This window comes from Lacerta agilis, chromosome 2 (assembly GCF_009819535.1).
Source record: "Lacerta agilis isolate rLacAgi1 chromosome 2, rLacAgi1.pri, whole genome shotgun sequence".
In the NCBI taxonomy this organism is placed as follows: Eukaryota; Metazoa; Chordata; class Lepidosauria; order Squamata; family Lacertidae; genus Lacerta; species Lacerta agilis.
Window position 1 is genome coordinate 110,500,739 of NC_046313.1, and position 19,423 is coordinate 110,520,161.

Consider the following 19,423-nt stretch of genomic DNA (forward strand, 5'->3'; position numbering starts at 1 on the left):
TGCCTGGGGGCCCTGCAATTAGATTTGTCTCTGGTAAGTGTTGTAGGAGTTTTTAAGGTTTTTTAGCTGTATATTTGAAAAACAAGGCTCTCATGAGATGTTTCATTATTTTGTTATTCTGACATTGCATTGCACAGGAGCACCTTTGCACAGCTGTTTAAAAAAAGGAAAAAAATACAAATGCATTCTAAAGGGTTTCTTTGGAAGCAGAACAAACATTTTATTTTATTTTTAATAACAGAGGAAATTAGGCCCAGTTCTTAGTACATATCCCAGGTTAAAGATTAGCAGTCACACCCTCACAAAAACCTATCAAAGGATTTTGTTAGCAAGTGTCAAGGTGAATTTCTACCTTGTATTCCTGGGCTGTGGGAATGGGACGGAAAGGGGGGGGAGCCTCTGCCTCTATTATTGTACTTTGCTTTATTACATTATATCAATGGGCAACTCCCCCCCCCAGAAGAGCCGTTTTCATTATTGATAACAAGCGAGATTTGAAAGACTGGATGTTTGATATTTGCGGACATAATTTGGCTCCACAACTATAAACTGTGTGGAAATGAAAATAATATACAACACCGCTGTCCCTATTTGATAAGGAACTATATCTTTGATTTATTTGGAAGAGGATAAAAAGCATGTCAGCTTGTTGATTTTGGCACAGACAGAACCTCTAGGCCACTGGTTGATTCATCTTTAGAGAATTTTGGACACTTTCCCTGAAAATCTTTGGCTCCGGGAGGAATAATGCTGCTTAATTGGGAAATCCGCCATGTTGGAAGATAGAATCTGGGCTGCGTAACACTGAATCATAGGGAGAGGCAAGCCTCAAAAATAATATAATTTACGAACATACAGTATGATTGGCAAATCTCTCCTGAAAAGGTTCAACTGCAAAGCAACCGAGTGGGAAAAGCTATAACAACTATGTTTGGATTTCATCGGGACTGAGTGAAGATGGTGGCTGCCTGTGATAAGACTTTTGAATTTAATAAGAATACCAGTGAGTCAAGGGGCAATGCAATTTTATGGAGACTGGCTATGGACTTAAACCCACACAAAAGCATTGTTTGATTTGTTTTATCTCGCTTGCTGGAATACCTCAGAGGCTGCGAAAACATCAGAATGGAATGGATGGCAATGGAAAATGGTTGATAAGAAATTCCTCACGTTTGACGCATTGGAAGTCCTAAAATTAAAACTTTTAATTTGGCAGAATATTGGAAATATCTGATTTGCATATAAATAATTCAGGATGTAATTTGGAATATTTTAAAGTGATTTGATTGGTTGTTGAATTGGAAAATCTAATAAAAAAAGTCATCTTTACTTCCCAGGAACTGTGGATACCCTGTGTGGAAAACTCCATACATTTACTGTATATGGCTTTTGACCAGTGTGAATTCGCTTATGAATATTAAGGTCTCCACTCCCTCTGAACCTCTTTCCAAATAACATACATCTAAGGTTTTCCCTCTGTGTGAGTTAGCTGATGTTTCCTAAGTGTTCCACTTCCACTGAAGCTCTTTCCACAGTCAATACATTTAAATGGTTTCTCGCCTGTGTGAGTTCGTTGATGTATTCTAAGTGCTCCACTTCCACTGAAGCTCTTTCCACATTCAATACATTTAAATGGTTTCTCCCCTGTGTGAGTTTGTTGATGTATTCTAAGGTGTGCATTTTGACGGAAGCTCTTTCCACATTCAATACATTTAAATGGTTTCTCCCCCGTGTGAGTTCGTTGGTGTCTTCTAAGGTATCCACTTCCACTGAAGCTGTTTCCACATTCAATACATTTAAATGGTTTCTCCCCCGTGTGAATTCGTTGGTGTGTTCTAAGGTATCCACTTCCACTGAAGCTCTTTCCACATTCAATACATTTAAATGGTTTCTCCCCCGTGTGAGTTCGTTGGTGTGTTCTAAGGTCTCCACTTTGACTGAAGTTCTTTCCACATTCAATACATTTATATGGTTTCTCCCCCATGTGAGTTCGTTGGTGTGTTCTAAGGTCTCCACTTCCACTGAAGCTCTTTCCACATTCAATACATTTAAATGGTTTCTCTCCTGTATGAGTTTGTTGATGTATTCTTAGGTGTGCATTTCGACCGAAGCTCTTTCCACAGTCAATACATTTAAATGGTTTCTCGCCTGTGTGAGTTCGTTGATGTATTCTAAGTGCTCCACTTCCACTGAAGCTCTTTCCACATTCAATACATTTAAATGGTTTCTCCCCCGTGTGAGTTCGTTGGTGTATTCTAAGGTGTGCATTTTGACGGAAGCTCTTTCCACATTCAATACATTTAAATGGTTTCTCCCCCGTGTGAGTTTGTTGGTGTACTTTCAGTTTTCCATTTTCACGGAAGCTCTTTCCACATTCAAGACATTTAAATGGTTTCTCCCCCGTGTGAGTTCGTTGGTGTGTTCTAAGGTGTCCACTTACACTGAAGCTCTTTCCACATTCAATACAATTAAATGGTTTCTCCCCCGTGTGAGTTCGTTGGTGTGTTCTAAGGTCTCCACTTCGACTGAAGCTCTTTCCACATTCAATACATTTAAATGGTTTCTCCCCTGTGTGAGTTCGTTGGTGTGTTCTAAGGTGTCCACCTCCACTGAAGCTCTTTCCACATTCAATACATTTAAATGGTTTCTCCCCTGTGTGAGTTCGTTGGTGTGTTCTAAGGTCTCCACTTACACTGAAGCTCTTTCCACATTCAATACAATTAAATGGTTTCTCCCCCGTGTGAGTTCGTTGGTGTGTTCTAAGGTCTCCACTTCGACTGAAGCTCTTTCCACATTCAATACATTTAAATGGTTTCTCCCCCGTGTGAGTTTGTTGATGTACTTTAAGTTTTCCACTTCCACTGAAGCTCTTTCCACATTCAGTACATTTAAATGGTTTCTCCCCTGTGTGAGTTCGTTGGTGTGTTCTAAGGTCTCCACTTTGACTGAAGCTCTTTCCACATTCAATACATTTAAATGGTCTCTCCCCCGTGTGAGTTCGTTGGTGTGTTCTAAGGTCTCCACTTTGACTGAAGCTCTTTCCACATTCAATACATTTATATGGTTTCTCCCCCGTGTGAGTTTGTTGATGTACTTTAAGTTTTCCACTTCCACTGAAGCTCTTTCCACATTCAGTACATTTAAATGGTTTCTCCCCCGTGTGAGTTCGTTGATGTACTTTAAGTTTTCTACTTCCACTGAAGCTCTTTCCACATTCAATACATTTAAATGGTTTCTCCCCCGTGTGAGTTCGTTGGTGTATCCTCAGTCTTCCCCTGGGACTAAAGCACATCCCACATTCCATGCATTTAAACTGTTTTTTTGTTCTTCCCAATGAATTCACAGCTGGCTCCAATGAATTCTGACCATCATCTTCCTGACCTGTTTGGGAGGAAGAGAATCCTGTTAGACATTCAAGAAAGACAAGAAAGAAATTGAACACATGTCAATCCCAATGTGCACGTTCTCTTATTTTAACATTGTTTCCATTCTCCACTGTCCTCACTTTGTTCCTAATTATTAGGAATGCAGAGGAGATATTGGCAAGATCAACACATGATTATTGACACTTAATAAAGCAGCAGCATTTTATAATACTGATCTACGTTGCAATGGACTCCTTAAACACATCTCTGTATTTTCCATTTTCAAGTGAGGAAATGGTCTCTGGTTCAAATAATAGTACCTTTTCTGAGTAATTAGCAAAACTTAAGTGTTGTTATGGCACATGCAACTGTGAGAATATTGCAGTATATTAGAACCTAAGAAGAGCCTGCTGGATTGGCAAAGGCCCACCTAGTCCAGCATCCTGTTCTCTCAGGGGCCAACCAGATGCCTGTGGAAAACCAGCAAGCAGGATTGGCGCACAAGAGCCCTCTGCCCTGTTGTGCTCTCTAGAAACTATTATAGTGGTACCTTGGTTCTCAAACTTAATCCATTCCAGAAGTACGTTCCAAAACAAAAGCATTTCAAAACAAAAGCATGCCTTGCAGAAAAAAATAATGCAACATGTATTAATCAATTCCAGATTTTAAAAAGCAACCCCTAAAACAGTACTTTAACTTGAATCTCACTTATAACTTATAAGACCATTGATCCATAAAATGAAACCATAAAATAAAATAAAAATTCTTACCTACACTGATGATAGTCATTGTTTGGATGGGGTTTTTTTTATTCATTTCCACAGTCATACAATCAATCAATCAATCAATCAATGAACCGAAAAAGCCTCAAAAACAAAAATGTAAAATAAACAACAAAAACAAAAGCTGTACTGTGAAATAATTAAGTGCCAGACCACTTAAACAGACACCACTTTCATGCCTGAAAATGCAGAGCACAAACCTCATTCTAATCCTTTTTTTCAAGCTATCAAAGATCCTGGCCGTCAGTGTCTCCTATAGGATGGAAGTCCATAGAATAACTATGCTTATGTTGATTCATCTTTTGTGGCCTTGAAAGGCTGATAAATGTGTTATAGGCTGCACTCTGACGAATTGGACTCTTAAAGCTGCTGCCACTATAAACCAAATTTGTACCACAGTATCTCCATGGAAGCTTAGAGATGGATAAAATTACAGTACAGGGGTGCTATAAAATATTATACCACTCACTCACTCTAACACATGACCCCAGAATGTAACATCGGCAAATCTACACAATTTACTTATCCTTCTTCTTCTTAGCCCTCACTCCACACAACTGTGCAAGACACGCTTACAAATTCCATGCTTCTGTGTACACCGATGGCACACAAAATCTCATGTGAAAGAAAACTATGGGAAGAATTCAGTATTGTGCTGTGTCAATCACTCCATCACAGAAAGCATGTCAGCTTCCTAGATGTAATGGTTATCCCTCTTCTGTCTCCATGCATTTAACGTTGCATCTACTTCGGTCCCAAGAGAAGTTACTGATCATTGGGCTTTCCTCCCACAGCATCCTTCTCCAACTTGATGCTCTCTGGAAGCTGTTAGACTACATATCCCATCATTCCATTGGTCATGCTGGCTGTGGGTGAGGGGAGTTGGAAATCTAATGATGTCTGGAGGGTATTATGTTGGAAAAGGCTAATTCAGAGGTTCTGGCAATCCCATTGTCTGAGAATTTCAGGCAGGAGAGAGGAAATGGCTTCTGCTGGACCCTCCGCAAATTGCTAAAGCACGCAAGGACCCAGACCCCAACCCTTACCCAGAAAGCTGGCCTCTTCTTCACTATCTCCCTCAGCCTTTGCCGAGAGATGGATGTTCTCTGTGTCCAAGGGATCCTGCTCAGACTTTGGGGACTTAATAACCACATCTTCCACAGGCCATAATTCCTGGAACAGAGATTGGGATGCAGATGAGGACATTATGAAAAGCTCAAGAAGCTGACTAGCAGAGAGCCTGGGGGTCAGGAGTCCAGGCTGTCAGCTCGATAACTCAGTATGCAAGACATAATCAACTTAGAATCATAGAGTTGGAAGAGACCACAAGGGCCATCCAGTCCAAACCCCCTGCCAAGCAGGAAACACCATCAAAGCATTCCTGACAGATGGCTGTCAAGCCTCTGCTTAAAGACCTCCAAAGAAGGAGACTCCACCACACTCCTTGGTAGCAAATTCCACTGCCGAACAGCTCTCACTGTCAGGAAGTTCTTCCTAATGTTTAGGTGGAATCTTCTTTCTTGTAGTTTGAATCCATTGCCCCATGTCCGCTTCTCTGGAGCAGCAGAAAACAACCTTTCACCCTCCTCTATATGACATCCTTTTATATATTTGAACATGGCTATCATATCACCCCTTAACCTTCTCTTCTCCAGGCTAAACATACACAGCTCCCTAAGCCGTTCCTCATAAGGCATCTTTTCCAGGCCTTTGACCATTTTGGTTGCCCTCTGCATTCTGCTTCTGGTGGCCAGGAGACTGTGCTGGTGGCTAGAGATTTTTCTTGTAAACCTGGGTCAACATAGGCTTCAGCCTAACTTTGCTGCAGCAATGCATTAAAAACTGTGCCTATTTGTAACCTCACTTTTCAGGCTGTGATTCAGTCATCTGAACCTGGCCATTATCTTTGAAAATGTTTCAACAACTTTACAGAGTAGGCCAGTGTTATTCTATTTGCACTACACATGAGATTGCTGAGGTTGCAAGATGGGCCAAGACATTCACCTTAGTGGGAAGCAAAGAGCATTTTGGAAATGGAGGCAATTTAGATGAGGAAAACAGGGGTTGATGGAAGGACACCTCTTCCAACACAGCCTCTGCTCTGAGGAAATTCAGAGTCCCCTGCAGCTGCTTATGTAAAGTAAAAACATCAGGAGATATGACAGCAAACCTCCCATGTATAGTAAAGTTTGGTCTAACAAGCCTTTTTAAAGTGGATTAGAGAGAGTGCAGGGAGGAGGAATATTCACCACCATAGCTAAACAGAACCTCCATGTCTAGAGGCACTGGACCTGTGACCTTCAGATGCTGGAAACCCAGGTGAGAGGAGGGCACTTACCTTTTCCGGAAGCCCCTCAGTGTCTGGGGGCAGGGTCTGGTCTGTCTCCCCTGCTCTCCTTCTGGTCCACTGGCTGTAATCCGCAGCTCCCCTGAAGGAGGCCGGGAGGACACCATCCCCAGAGTGGGGAGGACTGGGAGCCTGTGGGGTTTCCCAGCTTGAACAAGGGCAGTGCATCGTCTTCAGGAAATCCTGAGCATCCCAGTGCTGCTGTGGCTGCCCCTCCTCTGCCTCCTGCTTAATTTGACATAAATCTGCCTGAGGCAGAAGATCCCTGAAGGTCTCAACTTGGCCTGCAGGAGATCTTTTTCCTTTGGACTCCAGTTTCTTCCTTTGAATGGGTCTTCTCGGCCCATGCTCTTCCATTTTTATACCAGCTTGCTGGAAAGGAAATAAACACAAAGTAAAATACCAGTGCAGAATAAAATTCAAGAATAAAAACAAAAGCATTTAACCGTTAGCCAGTTTTTGACATACTCTATATAATTACACTTTCTATTTCTTGTAGGAATCTGCCATGGGTGCTGGTTTATATAGAGTATGAGCCAAGGCTTGACCTCTGGGTGGGAGGCAAACCACCGCCCATGTACAAGCTGCGGCAGTCTGAACACCGTGCCCTCGGTTTCACCTTTCGCTTCCTGAGCTGCCTGCCGTGCTCTGTCTGTGACCTTTGTCTGCTTTCATTAAACCTTGTTCAAGGGGGAAATGATGCTGGGGGAAACAGGTACCGAAATAGCTTGGCATCATCCTGCGACCTCGTGGGTGCGAGATTTGCAAAGGGCACAGTCTGAAATGTATCTTACTGATTCTGCATTTTCTGTCAATAAAAAGAGGCTCTGCCGAGCTGGCCCTCAGTTTGCTTCCGGCAACGCTTACATGCAACGCAACTCCTAAGCGTGGTCATCACTTCATCTGGCGCCCAACGTCGGGCCCAACTACTCACATCGCTCAGCAAGAGCTAGAGACGCGTCCAAGCATTCTACAGAATCCCAGTGAGTATACGAAGGAAGGCACGTGAGTATGGGGAGTTCCCTATCTGTGCAGCAATTGCAACATCGTAAAAACCTCCATCATTTGCTTTTAAAGGCACAGCATCCCTGTTGTAGCAAGGCACTGTTGCAACAAATTCATGCTTGGTGTGCCTGGTACCGAGAGAGCGGGTCTTTCCGGTTACAGGACTGGGAGGAAATTGGACACACCCTGCATTCGGAGCCACGAGCTCCGATACAGGTCCTTCAGACATGGCACCTCTGCCGAGATGCTGTTCAGCATTTCGCCCATGCAGAAGTCCAGTCTCTACTGTCACTTGTTAATCCTCCAGCTGTTTCCTCCTCCCTGTCAGGTTTGGTGGTGGTTGCGCAGCCGAAACCAGCTTGGGAGAAACCAGTGTCTGAGAAGTTAACCTCTTAGGCTACTCAGGTTTCTCCAACAAGAAGAAGAAGAAGAAGAGTTTGGATTTGATATCCCACTTTATCACTACCTGAAGGAGTCTCAAAGCGGCTAACATTCTCCTTTCCCTTCCTCCCCCACAACAAACACTCTGTGAGGTGAGTGGGGCTGAGAGACTTCAAAGAAGTGTGACTAGCCCAAGGTCACCCAGCAGCTGCATGTGGAGGAGAGGAGACGCGAACCCGGTTCACCAGATTACGAGTCTACCGCTCTTAACCACTACACCACACTGGCTTTCCTTATCCTAGACCAATCTTTCTTGTAACAATCCATTCAAGTCCTCAAGTCTGCCTGACTTGGCAGACATAGAGGCGCTTTCTGAGACAGTCAAGGCTGCCATCCAGCGCATGGTTAAGGAGGCTGAACATCTTCTTGCCTAACTGCAGAAGAGCTTACTGGTCTACCAATAGTTGGTCCAGCCACAAGGACACCAGATGGCCAGGAAAATCAGGCTAGCCATTGGGACCCTCTGCTTTATTCTGTTGTCAGCGAAGTAATGAAGGCTGGTGATGAATTTGGCTTGTCCAGCACTCATGTGAGAGGGCTCATGGAAGGCTTATCCTCTGGCCACGCCCTTATTCCTGATGATTGGAATGCCCTGATGAAAATGCTTTTGAATTTTGGTCAATATATGATTTGGCTCAGTGAATTTAGCCAGGCTGCAGGTCATCAAGCCCAGCTACATGCTGCGTGTGGTGTACTCTTTGACCAGTTGGTAGGGCAAGGGCAGTATAGTTTTCTGGACATGTAGTGTCAGCTGCCCCAAGGGTGCTTTCCCATAATTTCTGCATGTGTGCTCCAAGTGTTTAAGAAAAATTCTGAATCTGGCAAATCCACCAAAATCTCTGCCACTATCAGACAAAGAGCCCCTGAGTGCTTTCTTGATTCCACTAAATGTTTGCAAGCAGCAGTAACACAACAGGTTGACATCCCTGACGCTGCAAATGGAATCCCATTGCAAATGTCCAAGGAACTTGCAAATGAAGGCTGTGTGTGAGCGTGTTTTACTGACAGCCTCTGAGATCTTAGGTCTCTCAGATGCGTTGCACGTTTATCAGAATATAGGTTCCCAAATTTCTAAAGCAAATGTCCTTGCAGCGGCTTTATGCCAGCCAGATAAGGCCAACCAATGCAGGACACTCCTCATTGGGCTCACCTCCGGCCCAGGGCCAAAGGAGGATGCCTCCTGCTCAAGCAGTCTCATGGACAATGAGCAGCAGCAGCCAGTAAAGTCCCAAAAGCTGCTGCCCAAGGCAGTGTGGAGAGGGATTTACCTACACACTTAGATATCATGTTCCATCTGCCAAGCAGAGTTCAAATCTTTCCTACTCCAGCCCACAGACCTCTCCCTACTGGAACCGAAGGTCTGAGTTCCCCTGGATCCCCGCACCGGACAAAAAAGATTTCCTGTACTCCCTGGTGTGGTTGATGCTGGCTGTAAAAGGCATTTTTAAAATGCCCTTCTTTTTGGACAGTTCAAGGTACTGGCAATCTGATTTTTTTCCACGGTGCCTGTTATATTTGGACTTCCAGTGTGAGCGCCATTCCCAACAGTTGGGAACTGTCTCGGCTCCAAGACAGCTCCGGTTTCCTCGGGGGTAGGAGCACCGCAACCGCGCTGCGGGCTCCGGTAAACCACGGGAAGAGAGTCCCGTGGTCCAGGGCTTCTAGCGGGCTCCATGGTGCTGACCCGTTCTCAGGCTTCCCTTGTAAAAGGGAGGCTTGAGTGAACGGGCTCCGGCACGGGGCTGAAGCTGTCTCCAACCGGGGAAACAAAGCGGCGGCCGGCTGCTGGATTTTGAGCGCTCCGCTTTTCCTCAATCTGGGCTTTAAAAAAGGAATCCGTAAGTACGGAGTTTAATTTGGACTTAAAGTATCGCAATTAGGCTTACAGAGAGAGATTTAAAATGAGGAAGTCCGTCTCTCTGACAGCGGCAAGATCAAAGTAACGCTAAATTTAGCTGTAGCTATTTAAGACTGGCTTGAAAGTTTCATGCTGATTCTGGATACTTAAGAAACCCCTGTTTGGGGCAAGATGGAGAATTTTGATTTATTTCTTCCTATGGACTGTGAACTAAAGAGAGAGAAAGTTAACCCTCTGACTAAGGGGGAAAGCTTCCGGCCCCTGAGCAACACCCAGTGTGCATTGAATACTTTATTGTTCTCCCTATTTTCTCTCAATTTACTGTTCTTCCTAAAATTATCTTGCTTTTAATTTTGAGCAGCAAGCACCAGAAGGACACTTTTCGCAGGTTCCAGACCATTGAGCCTCCATAGACGTCTTATCACCAGCTACCTGACCTGCACCCCTGACCACTTGAGGGGCAAGGCTCTGTTGTTCTTTCTAGCCCTACAGGGTCTGGCGAGAGGCTCCAGCTCAGAGAAGGCCGCAGTCCAACCAGATCCCCAGCACCAGAGCCAGCGCCAGCGCCAGTACCTGACCAATCCAATCCCAGACTCCACCACTACAGCATGGCATGGCACCAACGCCTGACCCTACCCAGTACCTGACCAGTGCCAGGACTGGGCCACCCAATGAAGACCACCTGCAGTCCTTGAGAAAGCGCCACATCCAGAGACATTGGGCTTGTTGTTTGCTCACTAACCAGAGACGCTAGATTCTTTATTTGCTCAATACCCAGAGACTCTAGGCTCATTATTTCTGACTGACTAACTGACTGACTAATTATTTGCTTCCACGCTTGCCCACTTTATTGAAAATTGCCACACTTGCTCAATGTATTGCAAATTCTGCACTGATTCTTCTCATGCTATGTCTGTTGATGTTTTATGGAATCATACACAATATATTCCCTCACTTCCCAGTGTTGCAAGGTCAGCCTGGTCCTCACGTCATGGTCCTCTCTACTTCCAATCGTATTCACCTTTGACACCTGACTCCCAGCATCACTCACTCCACCACTTCACGGTATTCCCGACTTTGCACACGGCGCACGGGTGATTGCGAGCCTTACGCTCAGTTGGAAAGGAAAGGGGAGATGTAGGAATCAGCCATGGGTGCTGGCAAACCAGAGCCAAGGCTTGGCGTCTGGGTGCGAGGCAAACCACCGCCCACGTACAAGCTGCGGCAGTCTGAACACCATGCCCTCGGATTCACCTTTTGCTTCCTTAGCAGCCTGCCGGGCCCTGTCTGTGACCTTTGTCTGCTTTCATTAAACCTTGTTCGAGGGGGAAATGATGCTGGGGGAAACAGTACCAAAATAGCTTGGCATCATCCCGCGATCTCGTGGGTGGGAGATTTGCAAAGGGCACAGTCCGAAATGTATCTTACTGGTTCTGCATTTTCTGTCAATAAAAAGAGGCTCTGCCGAGCTGGCCCTCAGCTTGCTTCTGGCAACGCTCACATGCAACACAACTCCTAAGCGTGGTCATCACTTCAATTTCTGATTTTCAGGCGGTGAATGACAATCGTTATGTCACCTAAATGCCCCCACCCATGCACGAGAGGAAGTTATTCAAAGTCTTCGGGAAACCCCAAGGCTATATAAAGAACAACCAGGAGGGTCTTTTTCCCTAGATCTCATTGCTAATTCAGCAGAGTCTTCTTGTGCTCTTATTTCTACCCCACCCCAGCACTGGGGTTGGAAGGAGAAAACATGGTGATTGTGTGTGTCTCTGTGAGAGAGTGTTTGGAAGACTTGTATGTATGCAATATGTCATGTCTAGTGAGTGTTTGCAGTATACAGGGCCGTCTTGTCATAGGGGCTGGGTGGTGCATACCGGGCGCCCCCTCCCCAACCCGCCCCCGCCCTCAGGGGCGGACGGGCACTCCCGCGCCAGCAGGCAGGCTGCAAGACGCCCGCCCTCCGGAGCCCCAGCTGGAGCACTGGGAAGGGCGCGCAAAGCCCCGTGCCGCTCCAGCGCCATGCCCCTCATCCCCCGCTCACCGACCCCCCTCCCGAGGGGCGGCCAGCACGAGAGGGAGGCGGGCGGAGAGGCGGCATGCCGGGGGCGCCGAGGGATCGCCGCACCACGGCGGCCCATCCCTCCAAGACGGCCCTGGCAGTATATTTGGCGTGTGTGCATGTGACCTTATGGTCTGCATCTCTATTCTGTGTGTGCTTGCATGTGCATACATTGGCCACACAGCTCATTGGAATGTGGCCTCCAGAATCAATGCAGCTTTAAGCCTATAATTGTTCCGTTCCTCTTGCTTTATCGGAAAAAAACAATCAAATCTGAGACTGTCAGGAGGAGAGAACTCCTGGATCTACAGAGTTAATGTTCTCGCCATCCTATGGTCACAAACTGCATTGTGATTTCTCTTTAATTACTTTTGAGATGTTTTCCTTAAAAATATGAAGCAGTATAGAAATGAAATGAGTAATAATCTGAACATTAATAGCTAATTACAATTTCACCTTCATAACTCTTTTACAATATCGTCATCAATGTTTTTATTATCATTAACTCATTTCCATAGGCCACTTCTTTGCATTCTCAAAACTGTCACCCACTTTAACTCTCAGCCTTCTTCTGAAAACTCAGCTGCGTTACTGAGGAAGGTGGAAGATAAAACCTTTAAAGAAACAGGCTTAAGCTTCTCTCACTTCTTTACATGCAGACCCAAGAAGTCACTAGCTTTGATAGCTTGGGAAAAGATCAGGTGTGTTCTCCGGGGAATAGATCTATTAGCTGTTTTATTAGCCGTGACTGATCAACAGAACCTCCATGTGTAGGCTCAGTGTGTACCTTGATTTGGGGAAGGCAAAAGCAGCCATTTCCTTGCTAAATGAACCTGATGGGCATCATTGCCACAAAATGCGGTGATGGTGGTGGCGGCTTAGAGAGCTTTAAAAGGCCATTCACGAAGGAGGGCGATAGGTTTATCAATGGCATTGGCAGAGGAAAGGGGGGGGGGCAGCAGTAGTGGCGTGCAAAGGGTGCCACGGGGCTGCAGAGTGAGAGGGGCCCCTCCCTGCTGCCCTGCTCTTCCTCGCCTTCCCTCTCCGCCGGTGGGAGAGCGTGAGCTTGTGCCTGTGCTGCCGCCCCCTCAACCCCCTCATCGCCCTTGCAGCCACCGCAGGGAGGCAGAAGCAGGCGAGAGGGAAGGACAGTCGGAGCGGAGGGAGGACCGTGGAAGAGGAAGGGGCTCCCCGATGAGGAACAGGGAGAGGGGCGGCAAACTCAGGGAGACAGAAGCCCCAGATACGCCGCTCATCAGTGGGCGAATATATGCAGCCTCCATCCCGAAGCAGCAGCTGCATTGGTCCCCTCGTTGGGCCCCTTGAGCTCAGCATCGTCTAAAGGGAGCAGCTCCCCAGGGTCTCACGGAGGGTTTGTGGCAGCCTTACACTGAGATGTTTGCCCCTGTGCCCTCCTGCAGATGCCCTGCCCCTGAGCTGAGCCCCTTCCCCTTCCTGCCCGGTTGGGGTGCGCCCTGCAGACTCCGGGTAGACTAGGGGCCTGATCCTGCCAGGCGAGGCGCACGTGCTCTCCTCCTCCTCCTCTTGCTCCACCCTTGCCCCCCCCCCCCTTTTGCACCTCTGACTCCTCGCTCCGTCCCTGCACCGGAATCCGGCTCCTCTCCGGGGAAACTCGCCAGGCCACTGCCCGCTGCTCCTCCGCTCTCCTCGGCGGGGGGACAGGAAAGGGCAGCCGCTCTCGAGTCCCCCTGGCTGGCCCTGTTTCCTGCCTCTCTGAGCATCGGAGCTCTCTGGCTGTGGGTTGGGTCCTGGGAGGCTGCAAGGCTGGATGCGCCCCCTTGCAAGGCGAAGGCATCGTGCATCCCGCGAGACCTCCCTGCTGCTTCCCCTGCCCTCCTATTTGCAGCCCTCTGCTTCTGATCTTGGAGGGTCTGCTCTTCACTGTCAGGGCAAATAGATGAACCCTATTACATCTGGTCCAATCCTAGCTCTGCAGCTGCAGGGAACAAACTTTTGGCAATCTTCTCTAGGGTTCTTCTTCACATGCCACCAAATGTGTCCCCAAATCGCTGAGTCTGTAGTAGCTCAGTAGGTAGAGCGTGAGATGCTTCATGATCAGGGTGGCGAGTTCGAGCCTCTTGTGAAGAAAAAGTAGAAATAATCATGGGCGTAGGGAAGCCAGCTGCCCCACCCCTAGAAGCAGCCTTGAGTCCCTGGCAGGAAATAGAAACGCAAACACGCTTCATGCTGCTACTCTCTTTCCTCTTGATTTCCTAAGCTGCCGCAGGCAACTTTTTATGACTTGGGATTCCGCTCTGCTTCTCTCTCTCTCTCTCTCTCTCTCTCTCTCTCTCTCTCTCTTTCCCCGCTTTAGTCACATGCCCAGCCTTCATGTCTTTGATCCCACCCGCGTTGCCAGAGAGAGAGGCAAGGGAGGAAACAAAATGGGGGGGGGGAACCTGCCAGCGAGCAGGGGGCTAATCCTGAGCGCAGTCCCTGCAGAGTTAGCACCCTTTTGCTCAGCTGGGCTTCCTCTGGGTAAGCTGTTGTTGGAATTGTGGGATGTAAAAAGAACAGAGGCAGTCAAACCCAACTTTTTCTAGAAGGTTGTCTCAGTCCTCAAGCCGGAACTTCCTGTCTTCCTGGACTGAGACAAAACTTCCTTATATGGAACTCTACAGTTGGGAGCGAACTCCACAGTTGGGAGCGGCCAACTGTAGCTCAGGCCGGGCTCCATTTTTGTCGCTGGTCAGTTGTCATGTTGATCTCTCTCTCTGACAGTTTAAAAGCAGCATTACTAAAAATGTACCGTTGGCACTAGGCCAAGAGTAGAAAAGGGGGACTTTCTAACAAACTCGATAATATCAGCAGAGCTAACATTCCCTTTTTACCTCACACGCACAGCGGATAGTTTGCATAGACTCGCTAGAGTCATAAAAATGTTATCCTGGTGTCTTCCCCTTTTGATCCCTCTTTCAATAAGACACTTCACAGTCTTCGGTCAAGTGAAAAACGTTTACTCACAAGTAATCATCTGTCACACACAGGATCCTAGAGGCAGGCTTAAAAGTTACTAAACAATATACATGTGGTGACTTTCTCCTTATGAGAGAAAGTCTCCCTTTTCTACTCTTGGCCTAGTGCCAACGGTACATTTTTAGTAATAGTTACAGGTGGGTAGCCGTGTTGGTCTGCCATAGTCAAAACAAAATCAAAAATTCTTTCCAGTAGCACCTTAGAAACCAACTGAGTTTGTTCTTGGTATGAGCTTTCGTGTGCATGCACACTTCTTCAGATACTGTGTATCTGAAGAAGTGTGCATGCACACGAAAGCTCATACCAAGAGCAAACTCAGTTGGTCTCTAAGGTGCTACTGGAAAGAATTTTTGATTTTTAGTAATGCTGCTTTTAAACTGTCAGAGAGAGAGATCAACACGACAACTGACGAGAGACAAAATGGAGCCCGGCCTGAGCTACAGTTGGCCGCTCCCAACTGTAAAGTTCCATATAAAGAAGTTTTGTCTCAGTCCAGGAAGACAGGAAGTTCCGGCTTGAGGACTGAGACAACCTTCTAGAAAAAGTTGGGTTTGACTGCCCCTGTTCTTTTTACATCCCACAAAAACAACCTTCAAAGCACTTTACAAAAGCTATTAGTTACAAAGCAATTATGATAGGAACAACTATTTGAAACCTTCAAAAAACAATTAAAATAATAACGAGCTAAAAACCAGATTAACAGAATCACGGGACTGTAGAGTTGGAAGGGATCCCAAGAGCCATCTAGACCAACCCCCTGCAATACAGAAATCTCAACTAAAACATCCATGCCTAATACACCTATCAACAGTACATGTCTGGAGAAGCAATGCCAAAACAAAATTGCTTTGAGCAGTTCCTGAGCACCTAAGGGCTTGACTGAATGATCAGTTGGTCGCATTTATATTCCCCCTATCCCTCAAGGACTTGGGGCGGAGAACACAGTTATCCTCGCAACAACCCTGTGAGGTAGGTTCTGGTCCTAGCAGTCCATACCGGCTCCTTATAATTAAACACACATTAGTGATGCAAGATTAGGAGGTCAGGAACAGGAAGCCGCCCATGTGTCCTAGCCAATGTTTTGGGTACACAGTAGGCGGAAAACCAACAGGTGTAGCTTGCTGTGATCAGCACAGTGTCTCCTTTTGGATATCTGCCTGTCATGCAGTTGTCAAAGGCAGAAGAGCTCCTGTTTCCGTCTTTGCAACGAGGCTGGGAGCTGCCTGCTGCCACCTAGGTAAAGGGTGCCAGTGTTTGTGGGGCTCCGTAGCATTCGGGGCACGTCCATCCCGACCCACCGGGCAAGGCAACGCAAAGCCAAGCCATGCCAAGCCCCCAGTTCTTCAACACCCCCCACCCCGGCTGCTACCTTCGTCACTCGCTGAAGTTGTTTTTGTTTGCTGTTTACATAATGTGGTCAGTAATCAAATAATTCAGGATTTAGTGTGCTCTTGCTAAAGTTTCTACTGCTTAGAAAATTAATTATAAGGAATAAATATTTTTTTAAAATAATCATTGTGCATTTTATGTTATCAAAGAGGGTAATTGAGCCATTGGTGCTTCAGTTTGTCCCAGGTTCCTTTTGTGGGGCAGGTTCCAGCCCCCATTGGGGGTGGCATTGTTTTGCAGCAAGGTTTGATTTCTAGGTGGTTTGCCTGTGCAGTTGCAGGGGAATACAGCTTTTGTTTTAAGTTCAGTTCTGAGGTTTGCTACTGCATTTGCTTTTAGCTTTTTGGTTTACTTTGGAGGTAGTGTGGTGTGGGTACAGTTGTTTGGGCGCCATATGTGAAATCGAAGGCCTAGCATGCATCAACTGGCTCCTCAGATCTGTGTAAACTAGTTAGCTGAGTTGTTTTTCCTTGTCTGGGTGTTTTGTACCTCAAAGGTTGTCACACTTTACAAAGCAGGCAGTCTTCTGTCTTGCTGAGTTAGTTTTTAAATCAATTACTTCAGAAGGTCTAGTCCCTAAAAAAAGCTCAACAACTAAAAACGAACCGAACCCCTAAAAAACGGGGCATTCCTCATCCCCAAAAAAGCTCAACAACTTTGAGCTGAACCCAAAAAAACGGGGGTAATCACTGCCAGATTTTAATTCTGAAAGTAGATCACAGTCTCTTGGGAGTTGGCCAACCCTGGTATAAGACATGTAACTAGAATAAAAATTTAAAAAAAATTAAAGCAAATAATTGTAATAACTACCATAATAAAGCACTGCTATAATTATATATAATTTTCCTAAAATTTTGGTTTCATTCACCTTTCTGTGCTGAAATGTCACAACCTGAATGACCATGGCTTGCCCCCCCCCCTAGTTTTGATCCTGGGTACGCCCCTGATGGAGTGGGGAGGACTTGAACGAGGGGGATGCATCATCTTCAGGAAATCCTGCCACTGGGCATCCCAGTGCTGCTGCTGCTGCCCCTCTTCTGCCTCCTGCTTAATTTGGCCTAAATCTGCATGAGGCAGAAGATCCCTGATGGTCCCAACTTGGTCCGTGGGAGATTTTTTCCCTTTGCACTCCAGTCTTTTCCTCTTTGGTCCCTGTTCCTCCATTTTCACGTCACTCTGCTGCACAAGGCAAAACACCAGGGGAGATTAAAAGACAAAAATCAACTTTAAAAACCCATTGACTGTTGTTCTTTTTTATTGGAAACATGATTTTGGACAATTCATCCTTTTAAAGAAAATATATCATGATTACCATCCCCTCTATTGCCAATCCTCATGTCACTAAAAGATACCAAATACATGACGGAAGAATTATGCACGGTGCGCATAGTCTTTCCCTAATTTTTCCTTCGCTTCCTCTGGTCTCCTGCCTTTGTTCAGCAGAGGCCTTCAGACCTCCACCTCCATCCCAAAAATAAACCAAAGAACAAGCACGCACACATGCGCGTGCAGACACACCATTTTGGAGTACCAAAAATATTCTTTTCAGCTCGTTCATTCAATCAATCAATCAATTTTATTGTTTATAGGTGATGACCATCACAATACAATATGAGCACAAATCACACAGCTACAAAAGACATTGCATGCAGCAGACCAGGACAAATGCTATGCTCTGATATACTGAATTTACAAAAGATTAAGGCACTGATCCAGAAGACAATGAACTGAGAATAAGCCTCACTGAATTATCTTGCAGCACCTGTAGCTAGAGGGAGGCTGCATTTGCAGTAGGGTTTGGAAATTGGCGCCTCAACACAAATCCCCTTATTTCTTCCTCTGGAGATATGAGGTCTACAAAGCAATGGGTTGTTAAGCCTAGGCACGGCCTACAAGGCCTACACAATCATTTCAAGTCTGCTAGCTGTAAATGTTAGCAGTAAATTGCTAACTCATCGTGACACGTGACTCATCTTGGGTGATGACTCCTTCTCCCTATAAATAGCAGCCATTTTGTCTCTGGGCCTCAGAGTGTGTCTCAGCCAGAGAGCTGTATGGATTGTGTCTGTAATGTAGTCTCTCTGCTCAGTATGTGTGTGCAGATAGAGCGACTCCAGGATTATGGTAAATCAGTAACTAAGATGTGTGCCTCTAAGAATCAGAAAGCTGTTATGAGCACTCTGTGTATGCTCTTTGACTATGCTATTTATGGAATTTATTTTCTTCAGTAAACTTTTATTCTGTTTAGGAAGAAGACTCTGCTTGATTAATATACCGCTGCGTGACACTATCATAACCATCACCTCTACGTATGCCGCTAAATACCCTCTGTCTTCGAGTTCTTTGCTCTCCTACTTTTAAGGCTTCCAGGTTCTCTAGGTCTGAGGAAGGTGTTAAGGATAATGGTTTAATTTCCATAATTGAGAAGGTTTACTTGGTTATATTACTGTGTATTTTTAACATGGAGTTTTCCTTTGACAGTAGCTCTCATGTGTTTGGCTGTGAGTCACATGAGAGAGGAATTCCATTCTGTTGTAATTGTTATTCCAGTAACTGTTGTTTTTTACTGCTTTTATGTTCTTTTCTCTGTGTGTGAGAGAGAGGGAGAATGGCTGCTGAGAAGGTGTCCCAGGATACTGTTGTGTGTCAGTGTGGTCTATCTGAAGTGAAACACAGGAAGATCACTAAATATTAATAGGAGCTCTCTGCAAGGAACAAAGAGAAGGGGATAGCAAAAATAACTGGGATGGATAGTAAGAGGGGAGGAATATTAAATATTTGGGAGGAAAAATTATTAAAAATATCGCTGGGATTCCAGACACAATTATATAGAAGCCTGGAGAAAGATTAAGAAAGATATGAGATCTTGGAAGAGTAAATTTTAAGCAGAGTTAGAGCAGTTAAAACGTTTTTGGTTTCAAAATTACTATATCTATTCCAAGTTATTGCAATGCCAATTAAAAAGAAGTGGTTTAAATGTAACTGCAAGGTTACATTCATCCTTCATTCATCTGATAAAGGGCATTTCGAGAGCATCCCTGTTTTAGGGTGGGATTGAGTAAAAAAAAAAAAGGCAAATTCAGGCTGCATGACTAAAGCTGCTTTGGAGTTCTTGCGCAAGAAACCCACGTCCCCAAAGGATAGGGCGCTCTGCAAGAAACAAAACATCGGGGGGGG

At 45.7% G+C, this 19,423-nt stretch overlaps 1 pseudogene; it reads right to left on the reverse strand.

Annotated features, from left to right (window-relative positions):
- The window catches only part of LOC117042621, a 63,395-nt pseudogene extending 49,825 nt beyond the window's left edge, over window positions 1–13,570 (reverse strand).
- Window positions 13,571–19,423: the final 5,853 nt, after the last annotated feature.